Source organism: Ranitomeya imitator, chromosome 1 (assembly GCF_032444005.1).
Source record: "Ranitomeya imitator isolate aRanImi1 chromosome 1, aRanImi1.pri, whole genome shotgun sequence".
NCBI classification, from domain to species: domain Eukaryota; kingdom Metazoa; phylum Chordata; class Amphibia; order Anura; family Dendrobatidae; genus Ranitomeya; species Ranitomeya imitator.
The window spans coordinates 178,057,875-178,074,759 of NC_091282.1; the positions used below are offsets into that span (position 1 = coordinate 178,057,875).

The window sequence follows — 16,885 nt, forward strand, 5'->3', positions numbered from 1 at the left end:
ACCCATTCATTTGAATGGGTCTCCCTTTGCCAGGGTCTATGTGTGTCCTTGTCTCTGGTAAGTGAGAAAACTGTCACTACACATACCAGAGGCACTGACGTGTGAAACCGGCCTAAAGGTACCTTCACACTAAACGACGCTGCAGCGATCCAGACAACGATCCGGATCGCTGCAGCGTCGCTGTTTGGTCGCTGGAGAGCTGTCACACAGACAGCTCTCCAGCGACCAACGATGCCGGTAACCAGGGTAAACATCGGGTTACTAAGCGCAGGGCCGCGCTTAGTAACCCGATGTTTACCCTGGTTACCATCCTAAAAGTAAAAACAAACGCTTCATACTTACCTTCTGCTGTCTGTCCCCAGCGCTCTGCTTCTCTGCTCTGGCTGTGAGCACAGCGGCCGGAAAGCAGAGCGGTGACGTCACCGCTCTGCTTTCCGGCCGCTGTGCTCACAGTGAGTGCAGGAAAGCACAGCGCCGGAGGACAGACAGCGGAAGGTAAGTATGAAGCGTTTGATTTTTTTACTTTTAGGATGGTAACCAGGGTAAACATCGGGTTACTAAGCGCGGCCCTGCGCTTAGTAACCCGATATTTACCCTGGTTACCAGCGAAGACATCGCTGAATCGGTGTCACACACGCCGATTCAGCGATGTCAGCGGGAGAGCCAGCGACCAAATAAAGTTCTGGCCTTCTAGCCCCGACCAACGACATCACAGCAGGATTCTGATCGCTGCTGCATGTCAAACTGAACGATATCGCTAGCCAGGACGCTGCAACGTCACGGATCGCTAGCGATATCGTTTAGTGTGAAGGTACGTTAAGACATGGACAGAGCATTGAATTTGTAGGACACTGTTTACTTTGACACCTTGGTCGGCCAATGTTTACTTTGCACTCATCACTAATTTTATTAAACTGTACTAATCCTAACTGCCATAAACACCAAGACATTATGGTTTAAACTTGGAAAAATCACAAAAATAAAAGGGTTTCATGTCCTGCTGTACCAGCCTTTTTCATTAAAAATGCAGCAAAACAAGATATCTGCCTTTTTGCACTTATTCGTTGCTTTCTACAGATGAAAAAATGCTGCATATATGCTGAAATAAGTGACATGCAGCAGTTTTCCAATTCAGTGAGGGGAAAAAAGCGATTTATGTGCATGAGATTTCTGACATCTCATAGCTTTTGTTGGTACTGTAAAAAGCAGCTTAAAATTTCCATTAAAAAAACATGGCAATAATGCAATGTGTGAACACAGTCTTAATGTTCTTCGGGGACAGAGCTGTGCACTAGTCACACAGGCGAGTCCACGGCGGCTTCTCACCGCCTGCTGACACTAACCCACAAGTCTGCCTATGTGTGCGTATAGGGAGAGGTATGTTCACAATGTCTTTTCTCTGAGTCAAACAAACATGTCTGGGACACTACAGCCGGTGGCTGATGCAGGCTGCCCACAGTTCAGGAAGCATGCATCTGTCTACAACACTACAGCCGGTGGCTGATACAGGCTGCCCACGGTTCAGGAAGCATGCGTCTGTCTACAACACTACAGCCGGTGGCTGATACAGGCTGCCCGCAGTTCAGGAAGCATGCGTCTGTCTACAACACTACAGCCGGTGGCTGATACAGGCTGCTCACAGTTCAGGAAGCATGCGTCTGTCTACAACACTACAGCCGGTGGTTGATACAGGCTGCTCACAGTTCAGGAAGCATGCGTCTGTCTACAACACTACAGCCGGTGGCTGATACAGGCTGCCCACGGTTCAGGAAGCATGCGTCTGTCTACAACACTACAGCCGGTGGCTGATACAGGCTGCCCACAGTTCAGGAAGCATGCGTCTGTCTACAACACTACAGCCGGTGGCTGATACAGGCTGCCCACAGTTCGGGAAGCATGAGTCTGTCTACAACACTACAGCCGATGGCTGATACAGGCTGCCCACAGTTCAGGAAGCATGAGTCTGTCTACAACACTACAGCCGGTGGCTGATACAGGCTGCCCACAGTTCAGGAAGCATGCGTCTGTGTACAACACTACAGCCGGTGGCTGATACAGGCTGTCCACAGTTCAGGAAGCATGAGTCTGTCTACAACACTACAGCCGGTGGCTGATACAGGCTGCCCACATTTCAGGAAGCATGAGTCTGTCTACAACACTACAGCCGGTGGCTGATACAGGCTGCCCACATTTCAGGAAGCATGCATCTGTGTACAACACTACAGCCGGTGGCTGATACAGGCTGCCCACAGTTCAGGAAGCATGAGTCTGTCTACAACACTACAGCTGGTGGCTGATACAGGCTGCCCACAGTTCAGGAAGCATGCGTCTGTCTACAACACTACAGCCGGTGGCTGATACAGGCTGCCCACAGTTCAGGAAGCATGAGTCTGTCTACAACACTACAGCCGGTGGCTGATACAGGCTGCCCACAGTTCGAGAAGCATGCGTCTGTCTACAACACTACAGCCGGTGGCTGATACAGGCTGCCCACAGTTCAGGAAGCATGAGTCTGTCTACAACACTACAGCCGGTGGCTGATACAGGCTGCCCACAGTTCAGGAAGCATGAGTCTGTCTACAACACTACAGCCGGTGGCTGATACAGGCTGCCCACAGTTCAGGAAGCATGCATCTGTGTACAACACTACAGCCGGTGGCTGATACAGGCTGCCCACAGTTCAGGAAGCATGCGTCTGTCTACAGGTTCACTTTAAAGGGAACCTGTCACCCCGTTTTTTGAGATTGAGCTATAAATACTGTTAAATAGGGCCTGCGCTGTGTGTTCCTATAGTGTATGTAGTGTACCCCGATTCCCCATGTATGCTGAGAAATAACTTACCAAAGTCGCCGTTTTCGCCTGTCAATCAGGCTGGTCAGGTCGGGAGGGCGTGGTGACATCGGTGGTTCTTCCTCAGCTTTACGTTGGTGGCGTAGTGGCGTAGTGGTGAAGACACAGCGCGCGATCTGCGCTGTAATCCCTTGCATCGGTGGGGGCGGCCATCTTCCTGGGGCCGCGCGTGCGCAGATCGAGTGCTCTGCTGCACGGGGCTTCAGGAAAATGGCCGCGGGATGCCGCGCGTGCGCATTAGAGATCGCGGCGGCCATTTTCCCAAAGCCGAGTTTGCTCTCGGCTTTGGGAAAATGGCCGCCGCGATCTCTAATGCGCACGCGCGGCATCCCGCGGCCATTTTCCTGAAGCCCCGTGCAGCAGAGCACTCGATCTGCGCACGCGCGGCCCCAGGAAGATGGCCGCCCCCACCGATGCAAGGGATTACAGCGCAGATCGCGCGCTGTGTCTTCACCACTACGCCACTACGCCACCAACGTAAAGCTGAGGAAGAACCACCGATGTCACCACGCCCTCCCGACCTGACCAGCCTGATTGACAGGCGAAAACGGCGACTTTGGTAAGTTATTTCTCAGCATACATGGGGAATCGGGGTACACTACATACACTATAGGAACACACAGCGCAGGCCCTATTTAACAGTATTTATAGCTCAATCTCAAAAAACGGGGTGACAGGTTCCCTTTAAGGATGTGTAGAAATTGGGTGTACCTGGAAATGCAGGATACGACTCTCTGAACTTTGAATTATGGTTCACTTTTGCACAGTTTCTTCACTTGACCGTGCTGTTTTGTAAGCCCTTAAGTTTCTTGCACGCCGCGGCTGTCAGATTTTTCTTTTTCTTTTGCAAGTACATCAATACAATGTGGAAGAGCACTTCTTGTAAATGTGGACCATGATGTGTTTGTTTTCCACGCATGCATCTCTCATCAGTTCCTTGTATTGTGAATGTGTAGCCTGGAGCAAGGCTTCGTCAGCAGATGTTACTGACACTTGCATTCCTCTCTCTGCAGAAAGGAATTCCATGCAAACAGCAGTCGGAAGATTCTCTTTGGCCTTAAGACATCCGCTCCAGCATGCAAGGAAATGAATGAACGAGGTACGGTATGTCGAGAGGTCTTCTTTCAGGCTTTAAGTGCCCCCCATTACTATTAATGATGAAATGTGCGTTTTGCAGAATGTAGTGGGTGTGATTTGCCGATGGCGGCACTCCTTACTGGCACTCTTTTACTGACACAAGTTAATATGACATTACACAGAAGGGAAGGATGTAATTGCTGACTTTCTGGAAAAAGAACAGAGGAGACAGTCCGGAAAAGGTTATTTTAGTCGATAAGCAAGAGTTTTATTAACCCATTTTCTACCAATGTCCTTTTTTTGGGACGCCTAATCTTTAGCTTCTAGCAACTAAGATTTTATAATTTTTATAATTCGGTCCAATTTTTTGTGTTGTGTTTGTAAAATGAATGTTTTCAAAATTGGAAATCATGTCATTGTCATTTTTAATTGAATGTTGGGACGCCCTTTTCTGAAAAATCCGTACTTGAAAAAATGTTAATTTGGCAAGTAATGGGTTAAGCCCCGCTATCTTCCCAGAGAGGTCATTTAACTGCCCCCCCTATACAATAATATCCTTGGCTTGGCAGATGTTGGGATACAGCGTAGGTGGGCCAAAAGCTTCAGAATGATGATGTCAGTAGAGCAGGTAGCTTGTCACTTCAATGACCAATAGGTACAACTCAATTCATCCCTCAAATCATCAGGGTCTTCATCAAGTCCAATAAATGATAAGCAGCACAGCAAGTACTGAACACCGTTCAAAAAGCACTGATGGCTAATTTTATCTACTGTATTTATAGTCTTTGTTATGATTCTGTTATAACTCCTTATATATAAACTCCTCAACAAATGATACAAATATGAAAACACAATTTTCAATACAAGTTGATTTATTCAGTGCACAGACATGCACGCACTTACTTAGCATGCTATCAGTGAGGTTATTATTGGTTGTGCGGGGATTGTTCTTCCATGCTGAATGCATTTGGTTACCCAAATCATCAAGATCCACTGCTGGCAGATACCTTTTCAGTTAGTGACCAATGATGTCCCAGATGTGCTTGATAGCAGTCAAGTCTGGAGACCCTGCAGGCCCTGGCAGTGTGTTTAGGCCGCACAGGCTGATCACAGTAGCACTAGACACATGTGGACTGGCGTTATGTTGATATGTCTGTTTTTTTTTTTTACAAACCAATCTTGATCATAGTCACGGATTAACCTCGTTCCATAACGATCTCAGATAGCCTGATGGCGTTCTGTTGCGTCTGTGTGCTGTCCAATTATCAGTGTCTAATTTTAGGAGTAGCTTAAGAAACCTATGAGTGTTAAAATGTGCAAGTGAAGAAGCCGGCCTACAATTTTTAGTGGAATCTAAATAGTTAATGCAATTTTTAATTGTGGTGTCCAGGATTTCTCCTCCTACAGAAATCTGTTTAATGTTTGTTTATTTAAATTATAATTTTACGTTGTTCCTATTTCAGAACCTTTTAGTCCTTCATACTGTTGTTTTTCCACTCTGCAATTGTTTTTTTTTTTTTATTATTATTATTATTACTACTACGGTATATAGAATAATTATGTGCACTTTTCATAAAGGAACTAAGGATACGTCATCAATGTAAAAAGTAGTGGACAACCTCTTCCTGTACAATTCTGGAGAGAACATACATGGAATCAATAACACACCAATCCATATAATAATTACAAGACCTTCTAATATCTTTTAAGACCATGGCTAATTTACCTGCTTGACTTAAGGAAAATCCTGGTAACAGATTCCCATTTATCTAAGAGCAGCATGATGTAGGGACAGAGACCCTGATTCCAGTGATGTTGTTACATGGGCTCCTTGGTGCGGTATTTATTAAATCGCTGTTTTCTCTGCTGCAGATCTGCCAGTTATCTGAATGCTGAGCTCTATATAACCCCGCCCACACCACTGATTGTCAGCTTTCTATGTACACTGTGCATAGGCAGAAAGCTACCAATCTGTGGTGGGGGTGGGGTTACACTAATATACAAATATGGGACCCAAAATGGCAGCAGGTTTACAAGTCCTCTGTTGATAATCCTTATTCTCATTTGCACATGGAAACATGAGAAGCAATGAATTGAAACTAAAAGGGATAACATACAGATTAGATAATAGAAAAAAAAACCTTTTTGACAGTGAGGGTGATCAATGAGTGGAACAGGCTGCCATGAGAAGTGATGAGTTCTCCTTCAATGGAAGACTTCAAACAGCTGCTGGACAGACATCTGGGATGATTTAATGACTCCTGCACTGAGCAGGGGGTTGGACACAATGACCCTGGAGGTCCCTTCCAACTCTACCATTCTATGAATCTATGGTAATTTGCTCATTAAAACAGTGATTTTATGAAAAATGCAGCAAGCAGCCCAGTAAGTGACACATCTGGAATTGGTGTCTCTGCTTTCAGGTGGCAAAAACCTGCTGACAGATTCTTTTTAACAGTCTGGGAATTTTTTCATCCCCCCCCCCCCCCAAGTTTATGACCATTCAGAAGTATAATGACGGCAACAAACATGTTGCTATATGTTGTCTGCTGCATTATGTAACACTACGGCTTTTAGAGAAGTAGGGAAATAGGGAAATTATTTACGGCTTTTAGAGAAGTAGTGAAATAGGGAAATTATTGTGGTAAAGCAAACACTTTTGTGATAATATGTCTTTCTTCTTCTTTCTTTCACATAGAAAAAAAGCCATAAATCACCGGAGACTCTAGTGGATATTGGAGCGGACCCTTATCCAGCGGCTGTTGAGTAGCTCCTGTAAGTTGACCTTGGTTTCTGTGTTCTTTGCTTTTGTAGAAAATATTTTAAGTATAATTGTATTTTATTATTTAATGTTTTTTTTTTTTTTTTTACACCATATTATTGTGTTGTATTTTACCACCCTGGAGAGACACTACTGTACGTTAGAGAGTTGACAATGTGAGTATTGAGCAGGGGTTCTCTGCTAAGGCTGTGTTCACATTCCGCTTTATCTGCACATCAGTGGCTCGGTCAGAGCTCACATCCAAAGCCCTGGGACACAGTACTTAGGTGTATGTGCTGGCGGAGCCCCTGACTGTAATGATGCAGATGGAGTCGTTCATATCAGATGCAGACACCATCGACCACATCTGGCCGGGATCCAAGATCTGCAAGGTTAGTGTCAGTCTCCGATCAGCGCATACTCCCCAACCCATCCGTCGTTGCTTTACGCATAAGCCTTGACAGAGCCACTGACTTGAGGCTAAACCTCAATGTGAACATGGCCTAATGAATAGGATACGTGAGGATACTCTTCTGTCATTGCCCCCAACTGTAACGCCTCATACTCGGGAGCTTCTCTCCATGCTGGATGTCAGACACAGTCATGATCATCACAGTGACGACGTGGCGCCAGGTCTACTGATCAGAAGAGGCATCAGGAATGTCAGCTGGTAATGGAGGTTCGCGGGCTCTGGTCCGGGAGCCGACCACCCGACATGACCACAGGACTAGTGGCCCGTGAATGGATTTGCTCACTTCTCTAGCAGTAAATGATGGTAGTTACTAGTGCTCCTCTTAGTTCGTGCTAGCCTAATAGAGAAAGCAGCTCCACAGGGACAGAATGGACTAGCCATTTATCCTTTCACTGCTATCAGATTTGACATTAAAGGGAACCTGTCACCTGAATTTGGCGGGCCCTTTTTTCAGTCCAATGGGCGGTGTTTTCGGGTCTTTTATTCACCCCTTCCTTTCCCGCTGGCCGCAATATTGTCTGGAAGTTGATTCGCTTTCCTCCGTAGAACACTCGTGCACAAAGCAATCTTGCCTTGCGCACGCGCAGTATGCTTTGCCCAACTGCGGGCAAAGCCGAAAAGCATTAAGTGCGCATGCACCTGCACACTATGTTCCAGAACACAGCGAAATACTTCCGGGACATAATGCGCCGGCGCATGCGCTCTAATGCTTTTCGGCTTTGCCCGCAGTTGGGCAGTTGGTTCCCTTTCATTACTTTATGGGCATAGAAAAGCTGTCTCAGTATATATTAACCCATTCGCCCCCCAGGTGATTTTTCCATTTTTTTTTCCTCCTCTTCCAAGTTTTTATTTTTCTGTCAATACAGCTGTATGAGAGCTTGTTTTTTTTGTGGGACGAGTTGTACTTTTGAATGACCCTTTATTTTACCATGTAGTGTACTGGAAAACGGGAAAAATATTCCAAATTAGGTAAAATTACAAAAAAGTGCAATTCCATAATTGTTTTTTTTTTTTTTTAATTACAGTGTTCACTATATGGTAAAACTGACCTGGCAATATGTTTCTCCAGGTGTGTGAGTACACAGATACCAAACGTGATTTTTTTTTTTTTTTGCGGTGAATAAAATCGGAAATTTGTATGGAATTTTTTTTTGCTTTTGTCACCATTTTTGATAGCCTCTAATTGCATTTTATTACAGTGTCGTGACGCCGAAAATACATAATTCTGGAGTTTTGAATTTTTTTTCCCATTACGCTGTTTACTGATCGGACTAATTTATTTTATATTTTGATAGATCAGACATTTCTTAACACTGCGTTGAACTTTTTTTTTCATTTTCCTTCCCACTTTATTAAAAAACAAACAAAAACAAACGACTTTTACTTTTTTTTTAGTGCCCTTAGGGGACTTAAAGCTGAGATCGTCCAATCACTTGTGCTTACATAGCAGTTCATCAGCACTGGTGTGTATAGCAGAAATAATGATCTCCTACCAACCCCTGCCACGTGCTGGAGGATCATAATGACTGGCACAAGGGTCTTCAGCAGACTTCTCGCTATCATGGCAACCCATCAACGCGGCACAGTCCTGTCACAGACACGTCGAATGGAGTGTGGAATGATGCATGCTCCATGTCGGCGTGTGTTGAATGCCACTGTCAGGGATTGACAGCCGGACTTAACAGTCTAACAGCCATGAGTGGAGCACCGCTCCACCTGTGGCTGTTAAAGGCACATGATGACTGATTAAATCAGCTGTCATGTGCAGGGAAAGATGTGGGCTCTGAGTGGGAGCTCCCCTCAAAAGCAGGGACACAACATATGACGTAAATATACGTCGTATGTTGTGAAAAGGTTTCTTAGAGCAGCATGGTAAGGGGGCAGAGAGCCTGATTCTTGAGATTCAACTTATTGGGCTGCTTGCTGTAGATTTCATGAAATTACTCTTGTATTAGTAGAAGATAATCACTAGAGGACTAGTAAACCTGCTTCCATGTAGGCCAACCATGCCCCACGTTTGACTGGCAGATTTCTGCTTATGCACCCAGAGAACTGTTAATTGTTGGTGCCGACGAGATATTAAGAGCTCAACATTTAGATAACTGTGAGATCTGTAGCAAAGAAAATCATTTATAATCAAAACTATAGCAAATAGCCTAGTAAGTGATAACATTGCTAGAATAAGGGACTCTGTCGCTTCATGCGGCTGGCCTAAGATGGGTTGCAAATTCCCTTTAAGTTTTCAGTATTGTAAATTTGAGTTCTGCTCTTGCTCATGTGGCCAGGCATATTTAGATGTCTTGTTAAGCATCAGGCGTGGGATTATTTCTAATGCTTACTATATATACTTGTAGACACATACAGTTTGAAATGTGGAAAATCCACAGTGTAATGCAGAACCAGAATCGTTAGGTCTTCTTGATAATTTCCAAGCATAAATCATCCGCAGGCCTCAATCCGAAGTCTGCACCAAGTCCATTATTTCTCCAGATTTTCCTTTGCAATAAATGGGGTGAAATCTTCAACGACTTCTGTGGGAAGAATCCTTATGTAACAGATGCAGATTTCTGTGCGAATTTGCTGCGAAAAAGGAGTAGGATGTGTTCGGATAACGTGTTATCAGAGAATTCTCCGGTGTTATCAGAGTATGTTGGGCGTGCTCGGATAACATTTTCGGGTCCCTGCAGCTGCATGTTTTGTGGTGGGAGACAGCAACAACACATAGGGAGGATTGCCTATTTGTTAGGTAATGCCCACATATGTTGTGGCTGGCTTCCGCCTTAAAGCATGCAGGGTCCCGAAAATAGTAATCAAGCACGCCCAGCATACTCTGATAACACTTTACCCGAGCACGTTTGCTCATCACTAATGTCAAACTCAAATACACAGAGGGCCAAAATGAAAAGATTGGACAAAGTTGCGGGCCAACTTTGATATTTATGAAAAGAAAAAAAAATGTCTACAATTGAGGACTTTCTTTCTTATCAAATATAATGATGAACTTTTTTTATGCTGAAATAAACTTAAAGGGGTTGTCCCACGATCAAAGTACATTTTAATTAATAGATCTTAAAATAAAATATTGGAATAATGTTATGTCGGAGCACTAAAGTCCTATTGCCCAATGGTCTATCTTAAATATGGAATAACAAACTTTGCATAATACAGATAAAGTATGATGCAAACAAAAGTGCCCCCCAAACACAGTAAGAATCGCCCACAGTGAATTGCTCCACACGCACAGTATGATGACCCTGTTGTACCCCCCTCCCTCAATCCTCCTGACAAAGAATTGTGACCCCATCACAGTGTGGTTCTTCAACTGTGATTCCTACACAGCCCTCCATACAGTATAATGTTCCCACATAGTGCTCCATACAGTCTAATGGTCCCAAATAGTGCTCCATACAGTTTAATGGTTCCACATAGTGCTCCATACAGTTTAATGGTTCCACATAGTGCTCCAGTCTAATGATCCCACATTGTCCTCCATACAGTCTAATGGTCCCACATTGTCCTCCATACAGTCTAATGGTCCCACATTGTCCTCCATACAGTCTAATGGTCCCACATTGTTTTCCATACAGTCTAATGGTCCCACATTGTCCTCCATACAGTCTAATGGTCCCACATTGTCCTCCATACAGTCTAATATTCCACAAATTTTGGAAAAAAAAAAAGCTGAAAAAACCTTGATTTTAGATCCTCTGCACATCTCGGTACATCGGGCACGTTGTAGCGACATTGTTGCCCCTGCTGCACTGAGTCGCCAGACGCAGAGGGGAATGATGGGAGAGGGAGCTTCAGCTGACTCTCCCTCCTCCATTATTGATTTCAACTGTATCCCCATCTAGATGTCAATATAGTTGAAAGTGCGATGCTGGGCTGGGCACTCACCCAGCGTCGCGGACCAGATATACTCTGGCGACCCACCCGGTGTCGAGGGCCAAATGTACTTTGGGGACTCGCCTTATGTCGCTCGCCAACTATACTGTGGGGACTTGCCTGGCGTTGCAGGCCAAATATACTCTGGGAACCAACCCGGCGTCGCGGGCCAAATATACTGTACTATGTTGGGTACAGCCGGGACCAGCTGCTTCGAAAGCATCACCAAACCGCGGGCCTTACGGCGCGCGAATTTTTGCCTGTAGGACATTATTGCAAGAGAGCTTGGCTGAGTAGATTACACAAGAAGGAAAACACACAGCAAGTCAGCAGGATCTAGGAGCAACATGGCAGATGTGACAACCTACATGGTGAGCTGCAGCATGTGCTACATGTTCACAGATCGACCAGAAGAAGAATCCAATTTCACCTGTCAGAAGTGTAGACTAGTGGCCCTTTTAGAAGAAAAGGTGCGGGGTCTGGAAGAAAGAATAGCAACTTTGAAACTCATCAAAGAGAATGAAGACTTTCTAGACAGAACAGAAGCATCTCTACTGGTCACAGAAGGTGCAAAAAGTGTCAGAGAACCTCCAAAAGCAGATGAGTGGAAGCATGTGACCAAAAGAAGCAAGAAGACCATGGAGAAATCACCAACCACACAACTGAAGAACCGATATCAAATCTTTGTAGAGGATGAAGATGGCACACCTAAGAATGAAGCAATACCAGCAAGCAAAAAAGAAAAGGGCACACAGCAACAAGTGACAGCAAAAAGTACAGCCAAGAAGCAACGAAGAGTGGTGGTGGTGGGAGACTCACTACTGAGAGGCACCGAAGCAGCCATCTGCAGACCGGACATAACTGCAAGAGAAGTATGCTGCCTTCCAGGTGCGATGATCAAGGATGTGACCGATAGGATACCAAAGCTCTTCAGCTCCAAGGACGTACACCCATTTCTTCTGATACATGTTGGCACCAATGACACGGCAAGGAAGGACCTACCGACAATCTGCAAGGACTTTGAAGAGTTGGGGAAGAAAGTAAAGGAACTGGATGCACAGGTAGTTTTTTCTTCTATCCTTCCAGTAGACGGGCATGGCACCAGGAGATGGAACAGGATCCTTGATGCAAACAACTGGCTAAGACGATGGTGCAGACAACAAGGATTTGGATTCCTGGACCACGGTGTGAATTACTGGTATGATGGACTCCTCGCCAGAGACGGACTACACCTCAACAAACCTGGGAAACACACATTCGCCAGAAGACTCGCTACACTCATCAGGAGGGCGTTAAACTAGAAGAAGAGGGGACGGGAAGAAAAACATTAGACTCGAACAAAGACGACCCAGGAAAACATACTCAGAAGGGAGGTAAGAACATTTCTAAAACAATCCACAGTGAGGAGATTGGAACAAAACAAAATCCTCTAAACTGCATGCTCGCAAACGCCAGAAGCCTGACAAACAAGATGGAAGAACTAGAAGCAGAAATATCTACAGGTAACTTTGACATAGTGGGAATAACCGAGACATGGTTAGATGAAAGCTATGACTGGGCAGTTAACTTACAGGGTTACAGTCTGTTTAGAAAGGATCGTAAAAATCGGAGAGGAGGAGGGGTTTGTCTCTATGTAAAGTCTTGTCTAAAGTCCACTTTAAGGGAGGATATTAGCGAAGGGAATGAGGATGTCGAGTCCATATGGGTTGAAATTCATGGAGGGAAAAATGGTAACAAAATTCTCATTGGGGTCTGTTACAAACCCCCAAATATAACAGAAAGCATGGAAAGTCTACTTCTAAAGCAGATAGATGAAGCTGCAACCCATAATGAGGTCCTGGTTATGGGGGACTTTAACTACCCGGATATTAACTGGGAAACAGAAACCTGTGAAACCCATAAAGGCAACAGGTTTCTGCTAATAACCAAGAAAAATTATCTTTCACAATTGGTGCAGAATCCAACCAGAGGTGCAGCACTTTTAGACCTAATACTATCTAATAGACCTGACAGAATAACAAATCTGCAGGTGGTTGGGCATTTAGGAAATAGCGACCACAATATTGTGCAGTTTCACCTGTCTTTCACTAGGGGGACTTGTCAGGGAGTCACAAAAACATTGAACTTTAGGAAGGCAAAGTTTGAACAGCTTAGAGATGCCCTTAATCTGGTAGACTGGGACAATATCCTCAGAAATGAGAATACAGATAATAAATGGGAAATGTTTAAGAACATCCTAAATAGGCAGTGTAAGCGGTTTATACCTTGTGGGAATAAAAGGACTAGAAATAGGAAAAACCCAATGTGGCTAAACAAAGAAGTAAGACAGGCAATTAACAGTAAAAAGAAAGCATTTGCACTACTAAAGCAGGATGGCACCGTTGAAGCTCTAAAAAACTATAGGGAGAAAAATACTTTATCTAAAAAACTAATTAAAGCTGCCAAAAAGGAAACAGAGAAGCACATTGCTAAGGAGAGTAAAACTAATCCCAAACTGTTCTTCAACTATATCAATAGTAAAAGAATAAAAACTGAAAATGTAGGCCCCTTAAAAAATAGTGAGGAAAGAATGGTTGTAGATGACGAGGAAAAAGCTAACATGTTAAACACCTTCTTCTCCACGGTATTCACGGTGGAAAATGAAATGCTAGGTGAAATCCCAAGAAACAATGAAAACCCTATATTAAGGGTCACCAATCTAACCCAAGAAGAGGTGCGAAACCGGCTAAATAAGATTAAAATAGATAAATCTCCGGGTCCGGATGGCATACACCCACGAGTACTAAGAGAACTAAGTAATGTAATAGATAAACCATTATTTCTTATTTTTAGTGACTCTATAGCGACAGGGTCTGTTCCGCAGGACTGGCGCATAGCAAATGTGGTGCCAATATTCAAAAAGGGCTCTAAAAGTGAACCTGGAAATTATAGGCCAGTAAGTCTAACCTCTATTGTTGGTAAAATATTTGAAGGGTTTCTGAGGGATGTTATTCTGGATTATCTCAATGAGAATAACTGTTTAACTCCATATCAGCATGGGTTTATGAGAAATCGCTCCTGTCAAACCAATCTAATCAGTTTTTATGAAGAGGTAAGCTATAGACTGGACCACGGTGAGTCATTGGACGTGGTATATCTCGATTTTTCCAAAGCGTTTGATACCGTGCCGCACAAGAGGTTGGTACACAAAATGAGAATGCTTGGTCTGGGGGAAAATGTGTGTAAATGGGTTAGTAACTGGCTTAGTGATAGAAAGCAGAGGGTGGTTATAAATGGTATAGTCTCTAACTGGGTCGCTGTGACCAGTGGGGTACCGCAGGGGTCAGTATTGGGACCTGTTCTCTTCAACATATTCATTAATGATCTGGTAGAAGGTTTACACAGTAAAATATCGATATTTGCAGATGATACAAAACTATGTAAAGCAGTTAATACAAGAGAAGATAGTATTCTGCTACAGATGGATCTGGATAAGTTGGAAACTTGGGCTGAAAGGTGGCAGATGAGGTTTAACAATGATAAATGTAAGGTTATACACATGGGAAGAGGGAATCAATATCACCATTACACACTGAACGGGAAACCACTGGGTAAATCTGACAGGGAGAAGGACTTGGGGATCCTAGTTAATGATAAACTTACCTGGAGCAGCCAGTGCCAGGCAGCAGCTGCCAAGGCAAACAGGATCATGGGGTGCATTAAAAGAGGTCTGGATACACATGATGAGAGCATTATACTGCCTCTGTACAAATCCCTAGTTAGACCGCACATGGAGTACTGTGTCCAGTTTTGGGCACCGGTGCTCAGGAAGGATATAATGGAACTAGAGAGAGTACAAAGGAGGGCAACAAAATTAATAAAGGGGATGGGAGAACTACAATACCCAGATAGATTAGCGAAATTAGGATTATTTAGTCTAGAAAAAAGACGACTGAGGGGCGATCTAATAACCATGTATAAGTATATAAGGGGACAATACAAATATCTCGCTGAGGATCTGTTTATACCAAGGAAGGTGACGGGCACAAGGGGGCATTCTTTGCGTCTGGAGGAGAGAAGGTTTTTCCACCAACATAGAAGAGGATTCTTTACTGTTAGGGCAGTGAGAATCTGGAATTGCTTGCCTGAGGAGGTGGTGATGGCGAACTCAGTCGAGGGGTTCAAGAGAGGCCTGGATGTCTTCCTGGAGCAGAACAATATTGTATCATACAATTATTAGGTTCTGTAGAAGGACGTAGATCTGGGTATTTATTATGATGGAATATAGGCTGAACTGGATGGACAAATGTCTTTTTTCGGCCTTACTAACTATGTTACTATGTTACTATGTTACTCTGGGATCCCACCCGGCGTCGTGGGCCAAATATACTCTGGGCACCCACCCGGCGTCGTGGGCCAAATATACTGTGGGGACCCACCCGGCGTCGTGGGACAAATATACTGTGGGGACCCGCCCGGTGTCGCCCACCAATTATAATGTGGGGACCCACGAGTACTAAGAGAACTAAGTAATGTAATAGATAAACCATTATTTCTTATTTTTAGGGACTCTATAGTGACGGGGTCTGTTCTGCAGGACTGGCGCGTAGCAAATGTGGTGCCAATATTCAAAAAGGGCTCTAAAAGTGAACCTGGAAATTATAGGCCAGTAAGTCTAACCTCTATTGTTGATAAAATACTTGAAGGGTTTCTGAGGGATGTTATTCTGGATTATCTCAATGAGAATAACTGTTTAACTCGATATCAGCATGGGTTTATGAGAAATCGCTCCTGTCAAACCAATCTAATCAGTTTTTATGAAGAGGTAAGCTATAGGCTGGACCACGGTAAGTCATTGGACGTGGTATATCTCGATTTTTCCAAAGCGTTTGATACCGTGCCGCACAAGAGGTTGGTACACAAAATGAGAATGATTGCTCTGGGGGAAAATGTGTGTAAATGGGTTAGTAACTGGCTTAGTGATAGAAAGCAGAGGGTGGTTATAAATGGTACTAGATTGTGGCCCGATTCTAACGCATCGGGTATTCTAGAATATGCATGTCCCCGTAGTATATGGACAATGATGATTCCAGAATTCGCGGCAGACTTTGCCCGTCTCTGATTGGTCGAGGCCGCCAGACCTCGACCAATCAGCAACGGTCACAGTATCGACGTAGATGTCATAAAGGTTGCCTCGACCAATCAGCGACAGGGATGTCTACGTCCTTTATGACATCATCGTCGCTGTGTTCGTCGCTGATTGGTCGAGGCCTGGCGGCCTCGACCAATCAGAGACGCGGGATTTCCAGGACAGACAGAAAGACAGACAGACAGACGGAAAAACCCTTAGGCAATTATATATATACTAGATTGTGGCCCGATTCTAACGCATCGGGTATTCTAGAATATGCATGTCCCCGTAGTATATGGACAATGATGATTCCAGAATTCGCGGCAGACTGTGCCCGTCGCTGATTGGTCGAGGCAACCTTTATGACATCATCGTCGCCAAGGCAACCATCATGACATCTACGTCGATACAGTGCCCGTCGCTGAATCAGAAACGTGAGATGTCTACGTCCTTTATGACATCATCGTCGCTGTGCCCGTTGCTGATTGGTCGAGGCCTGGCGGCCTCGACCAATCAGACGCGGGATTTCTACGTCCTTTATGACATCATCGTCGCTGTGCCCGTTGCTGATTGGTCGAGGCCGCCAGGCCATGTCCATCATGTCTAACGCATCGGGTATTCTAGAATATGCATGTCCCCGTAGTATATGGACAATGATGATTCCAGAATTCGCGGCAGACTGTTCCCGTCGCTGATTGGTCGAGGCAACCTTTATGACATCATCGTCGCC

General features: G+C 44.6%; 1 protein-coding gene across 4 annotated transcripts in view; it reads left to right on the forward strand.

Moving 5' to 3' along the window:
* FER (FER tyrosine kinase) overlaps positions 1-16,885 on the forward strand; it is a 485,813-nt gene that overhangs the window by 25,668 nt on the left and 443,260 nt on the right. For 3 of the 4 annotated variants that reach the window (XM_069752558.1, XM_069752574.1, XM_069752583.1), the window contains exons 2-3: positions 3,864-3,949; positions 6,626-6,702. The gene's annotated coding sequence lies outside the window, so the exon portion shown is untranslated. Of the gene's footprint in view, positions 1-3,863; positions 3,955-6,625; positions 6,703-16,885 lie in introns of all 4 variants that reach the window. The other variant, XM_069752566.1, reaches the window with a different exon arrangement.